At 40.2% G+C, this 12,885-nt stretch overlaps 1 protein-coding gene across 12 annotated transcripts in view; it reads right to left on the reverse strand.

Moving 5' to 3' along the window:
• The window catches only part of kmt2ca (lysine (K)-specific methyltransferase 2Ca), a 351,109-nt gene that overhangs the window by 288,849 nt on the left and 49,375 nt on the right, over positions 1-12,885 (reverse strand). The window lies entirely within an intron of this gene.

Below are 12,885 nucleotides of genomic sequence, written 5' to 3' on the forward strand. Positions count from 1 at the left end.
ACCTCAGCTCTATGGGAAGGAAGAAAACTTTCTAATTCTCTTAAGTCTGTCTCTATCTCTCCTCTCACTCTTGAACAGCATCACTCATTCCTCGATTAGTCAGCCGCTCAACATTGCTCCCCTGTAACAAGCCAAAGAGTAGTAGACTGCGTTTCTTTTCCCTGTGCAGGCTTCAGTTTGCCTCTATTAACTATTGAGCATGAGCACTTGAATCCCCAATTTTGAAATTTGATCATATCCAACTGCAGTTTCACTGCTTAGAATAATTTGGTTTGCTACCAAAAAGAGTTCACCTGGCAGAACTGTAGCAACCCTGACCATAAGATATAGGAGCAGAATCAGGCTATTTGGCCTATCGAGTCTGCTCCACCATTCAATCAGGGCTGCTAAGTTTCTCAACGCTATTCTCCCAACCTTTGATCTCCTTACCAATCAAGAACCTGTCTCTATTTGATATAATTGGATACCAATTATATTTGATTGATAGCCAAGACTAATATGCACTGCATGTTACATCACCATGGCTTTTACTCCCAAAGATCTCACAAATGTTGCATGGATACTTGCAGTCATATACAAGTGGAAGACTGCCATTATTTCAACATCCCATAGTGTTTCCTACTCTATTCACCTTCCATCCAATTTTTTTGTGAATTTTTAAACTCACTTTAGATTGTTTATTTTTTCAATGGAAAAGACAGCAGATACATTTCATACAGGGCCATTTGTCTTGCACTCAACATGCAATATGTACTGTACACATCTGGAGCTGATCATCATTGCATAACCAAATAAACAGGAAATCTTTGTGTGCCAAGTGAACTAGCATTACGGCAGAATGTTTTGTTGTGATGATAAACATCATTGTTGCTTTGACATTTTAAGCATATTTAGTGAAGAGAAAGCACTTGGTACATTCAGTCACATGAACAATGTAATATCCTCTTCCAATAGCTGCACTTTGGGGAAAAAAATGTTGGTTTAGGATTTTTGATTTCAAAAAGATGATTCAAATGGAAATGTGTTTTAAACTAACATCGAGACAATGGCTTCAACACACGTTGACTGCTGCGGGCCATCAGTTGTAGTCTACACGTACAACTGATTCGGGCGCTTGCTGCAGAAAACCTTGTGCAACTCTTGGCTCAAATTCTCAGCCCGTGCACCATTCTTAAAGACTATATAAAGAAGACATCACGTGCCCCAATTGCTTTTTTGGTGTTTGCCATCATTAAGCAACTAAATAAATAATAGCCCCTATTTTGAGGGAATTTGTTGATTGCTCCTTCAAGTTTTCAGTACCCGGACTCCCTGCAGCACCTCATGAATGGCATGGCTCATGACTGAAAGATTCAACTATCCTTTATTCTTGAGCGCACAATAAACTTATTGCCTTCAACCTTACAAATAGGGTTTATTTTATCCTACCAACCTCTGTCTTCCAACTTTTACTATTAAGTCATCCAAACGTCCTCTATTGAGTCACCTAAATTTCACACAGTTGAACTAATTTGGAAAGTTCTTATGAGTCAGAGTTCAACCATGAAAAAGTTGACCACATGAGCTTCCCTGAATCACTGCTCCATCAAGTTCCATGGATTAAAACAACTCCAGGAAAGTCCAAAAGCTGAACTCTGTTTTGGGAATGTAGTTTTCCCTCTAGGTCTCTTTACAATAGTGACTATGTATTTTAATAACTTAACGACTGTAAAGCACTTTGTCATGTCTGGCGGTCCTGAAAAGCACTATATAAATGCAGGGCTCATTTTTAGACAAAATTGCATTTTTTCCATTTTGGCCAGCCAGCGTAAAGGTCTGGTTATCTGAAAGTACTGAAGAGTCATCAACTTAAAATGTAAATTCTGATGCTGCCGGACATGTTGAGTATTTTTAGAATTTTCTGTTTTTATTACATGTATGCTATATATTAAAGTACTCCCCACTCCTGGGCCATACCTTGTGAGTAATCATCTGGACGTACTTCTAGTTCAACAAGTGCTTCCTAAGCTACAACATCAACTTGCATGGCAGGATCTACACTCTTAACCTCTGGCAGGATATGATATTGGTTGCCTTTTGCGACACGAACCTGACACACAAAAGATCTGCATTTAAAGGCAGTGGCTATTGTGACAAGGCACTAGCTGCTGATAATACACTGTAGTATACCGACGAGTGATCAACAAGAAACCACTACTAAGATTCAAATGCTCCAATATATGTTATGTCCAACACAAAAATCTGTTTCCACATGCTCCCTATGAACTGAAATATATCTCATTAGTGAAGTATTCTATTACAATATGCCACATGGTGCAAAATCAACCCTTCCATTTTCAAACTACAGACTGGAAATAACAAATTATCACTCTAAGCTTTTGATCTCCTTGATTTGTACACATTATACTGACAGGCCACAATCCTCAGTCTACAACCACAAATCAAATTTATTGATATAAAAGTAAATAGGCGAGAAAGCACAATTCCAGCAAACTTCAGTTAAACGTTCCATAATATTTCACCAATACATCCACTTGTTTCAAAATAATAAATAATTATTGGAACATGACTAATGATCTGGGGACACAAGTTCAAATTGAACCGAGGCAGCTGGGGAATTTAAATTCAGTTAAATGAATAAATCTGCCTTTATCACTAATGGTAATGAAGAGACTACTAGATTGTCATTAAAAAATGTCTGGTTTGCCGATGCCCTTTAGGGAAGGAAATCTGCCAATTTATCTGGTATGGCCAATACGCAACTCAAGACCCATAGTAATGTGGTTGGCTGTGAACTGAAATGACTGAGCGTGCTACTCATTTGCATTGGAATGGGCAATAAAATCTGGCCTCGTCAACAATGCCCAAATCTTACAAACGATATTTTTAAATTAACACTGTCAGGAATATCTTACATATGAATTTTTTATAAATTGCATATTCAGGAATTTTCAACTAAACTCAATTTGTTCGGCTATCTGGTGAAATGGAGAAGTGCTTTGCTTTGAAGCTCGAACTGTGACAAAATATGACAGGCACATATTACTCACAATTAAACAAAGCCGACCGACAAGGAAGCTACTTGGGGACCGGCCACGGCCTATTCACCGCTTTCAGAACAAAGCGGAGCATCTGGTAAGCAGGGATCCCCAATGGGACAGACAATCACAGTTAATGTTCTTTCGCAGGACTTTTATCTCGGTACACAACACGCAGTAAATCTGGGCAGGCCACACAGGCTAGTTTCGAATCATTTCCGTTACCCAAATGAGTCGGGTCTTCTCTCACTTGTACAGTCCACTCAGATTTATTTGCCTTTTAAGTGTCAAGCAATGCACCAGCCATCGATGTTAGTTCGCTCAAATATAGAGAACCTAAGTCAGTAGGGAATTTCTCCATAAATTTCAGTGGCTGAAGCCTTTTCGAAGCAGCCACAAAGTTAGCATTCCATAGTCCCTTGTGGTATGAAACAAGGTAGGTTCTGATCAACTATGCTACAATTGTCCAGAAATGCATATGAAATATATCATAAGTGCTATCTTGCCACCATGCTCTTTAAATCCCCCCACTGCTTTGCCCCCACCGCCTTCAACTTTTAACAATCGCCCCAATTTCCTCTAATCCTGCAATTAAGCTATCCATTTTCCATTCCACTTTTACAAACCATTCCATCTTTCCAAAACAGGTGACCATTCCTTGAAAGCCTGTTGAACTCACTGGAGTTATCTCCTAAACCTTTATAACACCACCCCCGCACACTTCTTTAAAACCCTCATTTGGACAAACTCTTCGCTGTGTCAGTTTTCCTTGTATTTCTGAAGTGCTTTGGAATGTTTTAGTGTGTTCTAAGTGTTATATAAATGCAAGCTGCTGTTGTATTTGAGTGTAGCCGGCTTCCAATGAAACTGAAATGTCCAGATTAGAATTGCTTCAAATAACATTTTAGAACAGTCCGTGGAAAAGTCAGCTCAATTATCTTTAATTCATTATACTCCAGACAATAACCTCCTGCTCCATGGAATAATTATTCATCTATCTCCACATAACCCAGGCACTCCAAAGCTATATTTCCCACTGGTAAAAAGAGAATACAAAATAAAAAATGTGAAATTTGACTTATTCAGTTACTGCAAAATAGTTGCCCCAAAAAATGAATGTGGAAGTTTTCACTTTAAACCACGATGGGTCCAAATAAATCCAACACCTTTGCAAATTGGGATATAGAACCATAGAAAATTACAGCTCAGAAACAGGCCTTTTGGCCCTTCTTGTCTGTGCCGAACCATTTTTTGCCTAGTCCCACTGATTGCAACTCATTGCACTCATTCCCACTCATTGCAACTCAAGGGTAAAACTCTAGTATTTACACCTACAGTCCTGTTCTCATTTAAATCTATGAAAACTGCACCTAATTTATTAAAACTATACTTGCATGATGGTTTAGCAAGTTTATCCAATCTTCAAATGAGTGTTAATGATTAGGAGAGCCTGAGATTCAATCCCTGGTGTGAAAAAGAATATTTTCAAGGAGCCGTGCTAGCCTTACAATCTTTCTCTATCAGGGTGAAGATCCCTCCTAGTAACTTGACTACAACATTTTCTGGTTGACGCGTTTTCCTTTATAAACCTTTCTTCATACCCTAAAACACGCCAAACCTTGGCAAGTTATCAAATTTAGGAGCATTTCATTCACAATGCACAGCATCCTTTTCTTTGAGCACCCTTGAGGCCAGCAACCAAATCCATTTTTAAGAGCAATAAGGGGAGCAATGACATTTAACAGATACAACTTTAGCATTTAGCCCATGTTTTACCGGAAGCCCAACTTCAATACAAAAGACAAGGCCGAAGCATTTGCAGGCAGCTTCAGCCAGAAGTTCTGACTGGATGGTCCATCTCTGCGTCTCACTCACCAAAAACTGAACTCAACCAGCCATATAATTGTGCGGCAAGTAACTTGCCTTCCCACTCCCCAAAGCCTATCCATTATCAACAAGGCACAAGTCAGGAGGAGTGTGATAGAATACTCGCCATTTGCCTGCACAAATGTAGCTCTAACAGTACACAAGAGGCTCGACACAATGCAAGACAAAGCAGCCAACTTGAGTGGTAGCTCATCCACTACCTTAAACATTCACTTCCTCCACCACTGACGCGCAGTGGCAAGTGTGTATGCCTTATACAGGATGTACTGCGATAACGCACCAACGCTCCTTATAAGCATCTTCCAAACACACCACTACAACAGCTGGATGGACAAAGACAGCAGATGCATGGGAACACCACCACCTGCAAGTTCCGCTCCAAGCCACACACCATTGTGACTTGGAACTATATCATTGTTCCCTCACTGTTGCTAGGTCAATATCTTGGAACTCTTTTCCTAACTCCACTGTGGGTGTACCTACACCATTTGGATAGCAGCAGTTCAAGTAGGCAGTTCACTGCCACTTTCCCAAGAGTAATTAAGGATAGGCAACAAATGTTGACTTTGTTAGTGATATATCACATGGAAAACCTCTTCAGACATGGAATCTGGTGAAAAATACTGATTAGGAACCTCTTAATCTTGAATCTTTTACATGGAATTCTTCAATGATTCTATATTGTTCCCAATGGTCATCTTATTACTAACATAGTTGAATGTAAATAACATGGCTAAACCACTATCCTTTAGTCCAATGTCCTTTTGACTATGTTAGCTTTCCTCGCAGTCAGTGAAGTTTAATGAGGCGGCACAGCGCCAGGGACCCGGGTTCGATTCCCGGCTTGGGTCACTGTCTGTGCGGAGTCTGCACATTCTCACCGTGTCTGCATGGGTTTCCTCCCACAGCTGGTTAGGTGCATTGGCCATGCTAAATTCTCCCTTAGTGTACCCGAACAGGTGCTGGAGTGTGGCGACTAAGGGATTTTCACAGTAACTTCATTGCAGTGTTAATGTAAGCCTACTTGTGACACTAATAAACAAACTAAACTTTAAACTACTCCAGTTCTTCTGAAAGACTAGAAAGCCAATTTGGATTTGTTTAACTGTATTCCATTCTTTTACACATGGCTTCCTTGGTTTATGATTATTTTTCCCTTTGGTGTTGCTATTATCTCCAACTCGTTGAACTGTACAATCATATCCATTTGCCATCTTTGCCTATTTGATCTCTTTTTAATCTGGCATGAACATTAGGTTTCAGCAGGATTGGACTGGTTGATCACATTAAACCCAGTAATATGACTGTTGTGCGGGTTTCTTTCTACACAGAAGGCGGATGCTGCATCAGGTCAGTACTATAAACTTGGTCAAGTTACCTTCCCTATTTAATTTCAGCGTCTCAACAATATGAGATTCTCCTATGGTATCTGAAATTCTTCTGCCACAATGCAGAGACTCGTTACTGTTAAGGGTTCAGAATATCCCAAATCTCATCACAAACAATGAATTACTTCTGAAGTGCAAATGAAAGTCACATTACATTTACATACAGAAAGCATATGATTATATGTTTTGGGGCAATCTGCTCTGATATTGTAAAGAAAATGGCACAAACCTCAAAACCAGACTCACTATTATTATTTCATACACAATTTTATAGGGCCCAAAAACAAAGTTCACATCAGTTCCTGAGCACAGGTTTGAAAATTTGCCTATCTTATTGGCTAACAATCATTTGTCCACTTCCAAATGTATTTATTTTTAGTTTGATTATTTTTTTAAAACTGTTTTATTCTTGACATTTAATTTTGGGATGCATGAGTTAGCCCTACAAAGTCTGTGGTGAATGGAGCCAAATGAAAGAACTAGAGTCTATAGCAAAAGCTCTTTTCTCACCACTCCTCCCCACCATACGGCAGAAAGCTTCTCTTCTTACTGGGGTCTGGTAACCTTTTTCTTTTTACCCTACCACCCAAGCTGTCTGTCTCATCTGACTTAGCAATTCAGAATACGTTGATCTCAAGAAGTAACAGCACACTATCCGCCAGCTAAAGGGAGGTATAAGACCTTCAAAAGGCGGCTGTCAACAGACTGAGCATGAATAAACTGGACTAGCTATCACATTCTCTTGGATAATAAGAGAGACAATGACAATTTGGTTGATAAATTACCAGTCACAGGACTCAATACAAACCATAGGGAGCTTTTAAAAGGTTAATTTTCAGCTACCAGAGCAGTCACCAAGACACAAGTTAAACTTCATATCATGCATTCCAAGCAGTAGTAAATAAATGGTAGAACGAAGCTGGAATATATTGCAAAAGCAACAAGATATACAAGTCAAGTATCCATAAATCCAAAAACCAAACACACCCAAAAACCACTTTTTTTGAACCTCTTCAACCTTTAGTGCAGGAAACCCAGTTTAGTTGTTTGTCTGAACTGTTTACCTTGCAATTTTTGTGATGAACATGTCAAAAAGAAACTCATTATCCTGTATTTATTATTCAGTAATATATCTTACTTTTCTCATCATTTTATTCACTTTAGACCATAGCTAGCCTAGGCTGAGGATACTGCAACGTAAGATTATACGTGGTATCCGAAATCATCTGAAATCCAAAATGACTTTGAAATATATCGTTGCTCCTTCACTGTCGCTTGGTCAAAATCCCAGAGCTCCCTCCCTAACAGCACCATGGGTGTACCTGCAACACATGGTCTGTAGCAGTTCGAAAAGGCAGCTCACCATCACTTTCTCAGGGACAATTAAGGATGGACAATAAATGCTGGCCTAGCCAATGATGCCTGCATCCCGTAAACAAATAAAAGTCCAAATGTTTTGTCATGTCACAATAACAAGGGTCCATTCAAAGAAAACGAAGGTTTCTCTTATACCTAACCTACATAACTTAAAATGTTTAGTTAATAATTACCATGGTTCCCCATGGTAAGCTTTTGCAGAAAATACGGACACATGGGATTGAGGGTGATTTAGTGGTTTGGATCAGGAATTGGCTAGCTGTAAGAAAACAAAGGGTGGTGGTTGATGGGAAATATTCATCCTGGAGTTCAGTTACAAGTGGTGTACCGCAAGGATCTGTTTTGGGGCCACTGCTGTTTGTCATTTTTATTAATGACTTGGATGAGGGCGTGGAAGGATGGATTAGTAAATTTGCGGATGACACTAAAGTCGGTGGAGTTGTAGACAGTGCGGAGGGAAGTGGCAGGTTACAGAGGGACATAGATAAGCTGCAGAGCTGGGCTGAGAGATGGCAAATGGAGTTTAGTGCGGAAAAGTGTGAGGTGATTCACTTTGGAAGGAGTAACAGGAATACAGAGTACTGGGCTAATGGTAAGATACTTGGTAGTGTGGATGAACAGAGGGATCTGGGTGTCCATGTGCATAGATCCCTGAAAGTTAGCACCCAGGTTGATAGGGTTGTTAAGAAGGCGTACGGTGTGTTAGCTTTTATTGGTAGAGGGATTGAGTTTCGGAGCCAGGAGGTCATGCTGCAACTGTACAAAACTCTGGTGCGGCCGCATTTGGAGTATTGCGTACAGTTCTGGTCGCCGTATTATAGGAAAGATGTGGAAGTGTTGGAAAGGGGCAGAGGAGATTTACCAGGATGTTGCCTGGTATGGTGGGAAAATCGTATGAGGAAAGGCTGAGGGGCTTGAGGTTGTTTTCGTTAGAGAAGAAGGTTAAGAGGTGACTTAATAGAGGCATACAAGATGATCAGCGGATTAGATAGGGTGGATAGTGAGAGCCTTTTTCCTCGGATGGTGTTGGCTAGCACGAGGGGACATAGCTTTAAATTGAGGGGTGAGAGATATAGGACAGATATTAGAGGTAGGTTCTTTACTCAGAGAGTAGTAAGGGTGTGGAATGCCCTGCCTGCAGCAGTGGTGGACTCGTCAACGTTGAGAGCCTTCAAGTGGTTATTGGATAAACATATGGATGATATTGGAATAGTGTAGATTAGAGGGGCTTTAGATTGGTACCACTGGTCGGCGCAACATCGAGGGCTGAAGGGCCTGTACTGCGCTGTAATATTCTATGTTCTAATAACTTCTAACTTATGAAAACTGAAACTGAACAATGCTTTCAGTTAAGGCTCAACCCCAAATTCCTCTCCCTATCAGTAAATGCAATGATGTGTTTAAACTTTGTACAGAAATATCCATGTTGTTCATTTTAATTACACAATACCTTTCTACTGATTACTTATCTGGATATGTGTAAACAGATATGAAATACACAAAGAATATTACATCAGCATTTCTGTGATTGAACACAAACAAAGACAATTTAAGATGCAGTAAGTAGTCTCACACACCAGGTTAACGTCCAATAGGTTTATTTGGTAGCATGAGCTTTCGGAGCGTTGCCCCTACATCAGGTGAGTGAAGAGTTCAGTTCACAAACAGGGCATATAGACACAAACTCAATTACAAGATCATGGTTGGAATGCGAGTCTTAACAGGTAATCAAATCTTTACAGGTGCAGACAATGTGAGTGGAGAGAGGGTTAAGCACAGTAGGTTCTGGCACTGATCATGTGGCTATCATGAATTACTCAATATACCAGCTTACAATTTCACAAGCATCCAACATCACATCAAGATTGAATTTTTATAGCTGTATATGGTTGTTATGCATCAATAATAGTTGTAGGGCTGGAGAAGGTTAATACAGTTAAGAGCTATTTAACCGCCAATAAAGCAGAGATTGCAGACTTGATAATCAGTTACTTTCTTTCATGATAAGCACAGCACTTTGAAAAGCCAAACATATGAAAGTAGACAAAAAAAATAGCACAGCTACAGTAAGTATTGAAGAAATCTCTCGTGATTGTGTCACATGCATTTAACGTGTGAATTTTTTTTCTTTATTCATTCATGGGACATGAGCATTGCTGGCTGGACAGCATTTATTGCTCATCCCTACTTGCCCCTGAGAGGATAGTTAAGAGTCAGCCACGCTGCTGTGGATCTGGAGTGACAGGTACACCTGAGCAGGTAAGGATGTCAAATTTCCTTCCCTAAGGGACATTAGTGAATCAGTTGGCTCTCTGAAGGAACAATTCACCAAATATCACTGCCCTGCCTTTTCCATTGCCCTGCAGTTATTTTTCTTTTTCAGATGATGATTAAATTCCCTTTCGAAAGTCTCAATTCACCCTGCCACCCAACACTCTCAGGCAGCACATTCCAGATCTTAATCACTCACTACGTGAAAAGGTTTCTCTCATGTTGCCAATTGCTTCTTTTTCCAATCACCATACATCTATGCCCTCTGGTTTTCGATCCTGCCACCAATGGGAACAGTTTCTCCCTATCTACACTGTCCAGACCCTCATGATTTTGAACATCTCCATCAAATCTCCTCTCAACTTTCTTCTCTCCAAGGAGAACAACCCCAACTTCTCCAATCTTTCTCTGTACTGAAGCTCCTCATCCTTGGAACAATTCTCCTGGATCTTTTCTTCGCCTTCTCTAATGCCCTCACATCATTCTTAAAGTGTTCTGCCCAATCACCAGTTGAAAGCAAACCAGTGTTTTACACAGATTTAGCATAATGTAGAGCTTGCTATTGCTCCATTTAAAAAAATTAATTTTACAGGATGTGGGCATTGCAGGCTGAGCCAGCTTTTAGTGTCCATTCCTAGTTGCACTTAAGTAGTGAGTTGCCTTCTTGAACCACTGCAGTCCCTGAGGAGTAAGTACACCCACAGTGTTGTTCGGGAAGATTCCAGGATTTTGACCCAGCGGCAATGAAGGAATGGCAATATATTTCCAAATCAGGATAATGAGTGAGTTGGAGAGGAACTCCCAGGAGGTGGTCGTCTCATGTATTCACTGCTCTTGTCCTTCTAGATGGTAGCGGTCATGAGTTTGGAAGATGCTGCCTAAGGAAACTCGGTAGGTTCCTGCAGTGCATCTTGTAGATGGTACACACAGCTGCCACTGTTCGTCGGAAGTGGAGGGATTGAATGCTTGTGGAAGGATTACCGAGCAAGTGGGTTGCTTTGTCCTGGACAGTGTCAAGTTTCTTTGTTGTTGGAGCTGCACTCATCCAGGCAAGTGGAGAGTATTCCATTACTCATGACTTGTGCATTGTTGATGGTGGACAGGCTATGGGGAGTCAGGTGTATTACTCACTGCAGGATTCCTAGCCTCTGACCTGACATTGTTGCCACAGTATTTATTTGGCTAGGGTTTGGTCTAACTTGGCAGGGATGGGGAAGCCAGGAGGTACCAGAGAGGAATATCAAGGCGTAGAGAACAATGGGAGATATAGATAGCATTAGTGCAGTGTTCTGACCGCAGATGATGTTAATTGCTGAGTAAACCTAATCCCAGAGGGAAATGTGACTTATGGACCATATCCTTTTTCATATTTTGAAATCGAGAAGAAAACATACTGATCTCAACAACAAAATGCCCAGTAACACTTACGGGATTTTGAAAATTAAAAGCAAAAGATATATTAACAAGAAAAGAAATTTAAGCATGCAGGATTACAGTTACATGGTTAAAAAATAGTCTTACAAAACATTCCCCTCCAAAGACTCCCCCACTGGGTCAGACCCACAGGCAATACGAACTTATAGATGTTGAACTGTAAAAATCCAGTAATATTACCCAAGGCAAAGCTGATGTTGATTTAATAAAGGCATACCATACGACTTCTCAAACCCGCTTCCACCCAGCTGTGGAAATCCATGAAACCTTCAGACACAAGACTGCTTTTCACAGCACAACACATAGAAACACCTTTCTGGTTTGACTAGATGGTTGATTCAAGCTACAACTTCTCCCAACTTGAAGCTGTTTCCCTCAGGACATCTCCCTCACATAGCCACCCTCAACTCAACAGCTCTCCTTAATAGCTTCTCTCCCTTTCATCTATGAACTCAACTTTTCCAAAAATCTAAAAATCTTTCATATATTCCTATGACCCCTAATTTCAGGTCAAAAAAAATTTAACAGCCTTCCCTTGTTTATTTATGAAACCATTTACCACCTCCCTTTGAAATTTAACAGTTGAAAACAACAGAACCATATGTGCATCCTAATGCAATTTTCTAAACCTTGCCCATTTACTTATTAACTTCACCAGGAAAATCTCATTACAAATGTGCATCGTGCACCTTGACTCCTTTTCCTTAAACTGTTCCAGAAAAATTAGCCTCCATTAATCTTCTCCCAGCTGGATTGAGTCATTCATGTACATGCACTAGCACGTATGAATATTCCCTGAATATCTTTAAAATAGAAAGTTAATAGGTGGGGTCAGAGTAAGGGAGAAAGTAATAAAGTCTAAATTTGAGTTACTGTGCATGTATGTGATAAATGTGATAGGTGAGTTACAGGCACAGATTGCCATGCTGAAGTATGATGTTTCAGCTACAACAGAGGCCCAACTCAAAGAAGGGCAGGACTGGATATTAAATACTCCTGGATAGAAGGTATTTAGGAAAGAAAAGGAGAAGGGATGGTGGTATTGATTAAAGAGAACATTAAAGTACTGAAGAGAGACAATGTCCTAGAGAGGATATAAAATTAAGGTAGAATTCTAAAAAGGGGTCGAGGAGCAGAAGGGCCTGGGTGTATATGTGCATAAGACATTGATGGTTGCAGGGCAGGTTGAGAGTATGGTTCACAAAGCATGCAACATCTTATGCTTTACAAATGGGGCACAGGGTACAAAAGCAAGGTAGTTCTATTACAACTGTAGAAAACAGTGGTTCAGGCTCAAATGGAGTATCACATCCAGTTATCCAATTCTGGGCACCACAATTCAGGAATGATGCAAAGGCGTTAAAGAAAGCGTATAGAAAAGATTCACGAGAACAGTTCCAAGGATGAAAGCATTAGTTAGGTAGATAGATCGGAGAAGTTGAGATTATTTTTCTTTGAGGAAAATCATGGGGTTTGAACCAAGCAGAAAG

Source organism: Mustelus asterias, chromosome 2 (assembly GCF_964213995.1).
Source record: "Mustelus asterias chromosome 2, sMusAst1.hap1.1, whole genome shotgun sequence".
NCBI lineage: Eukaryota > Metazoa > Chordata > Chondrichthyes > Carcharhiniformes > Triakidae > Mustelus > Mustelus asterias.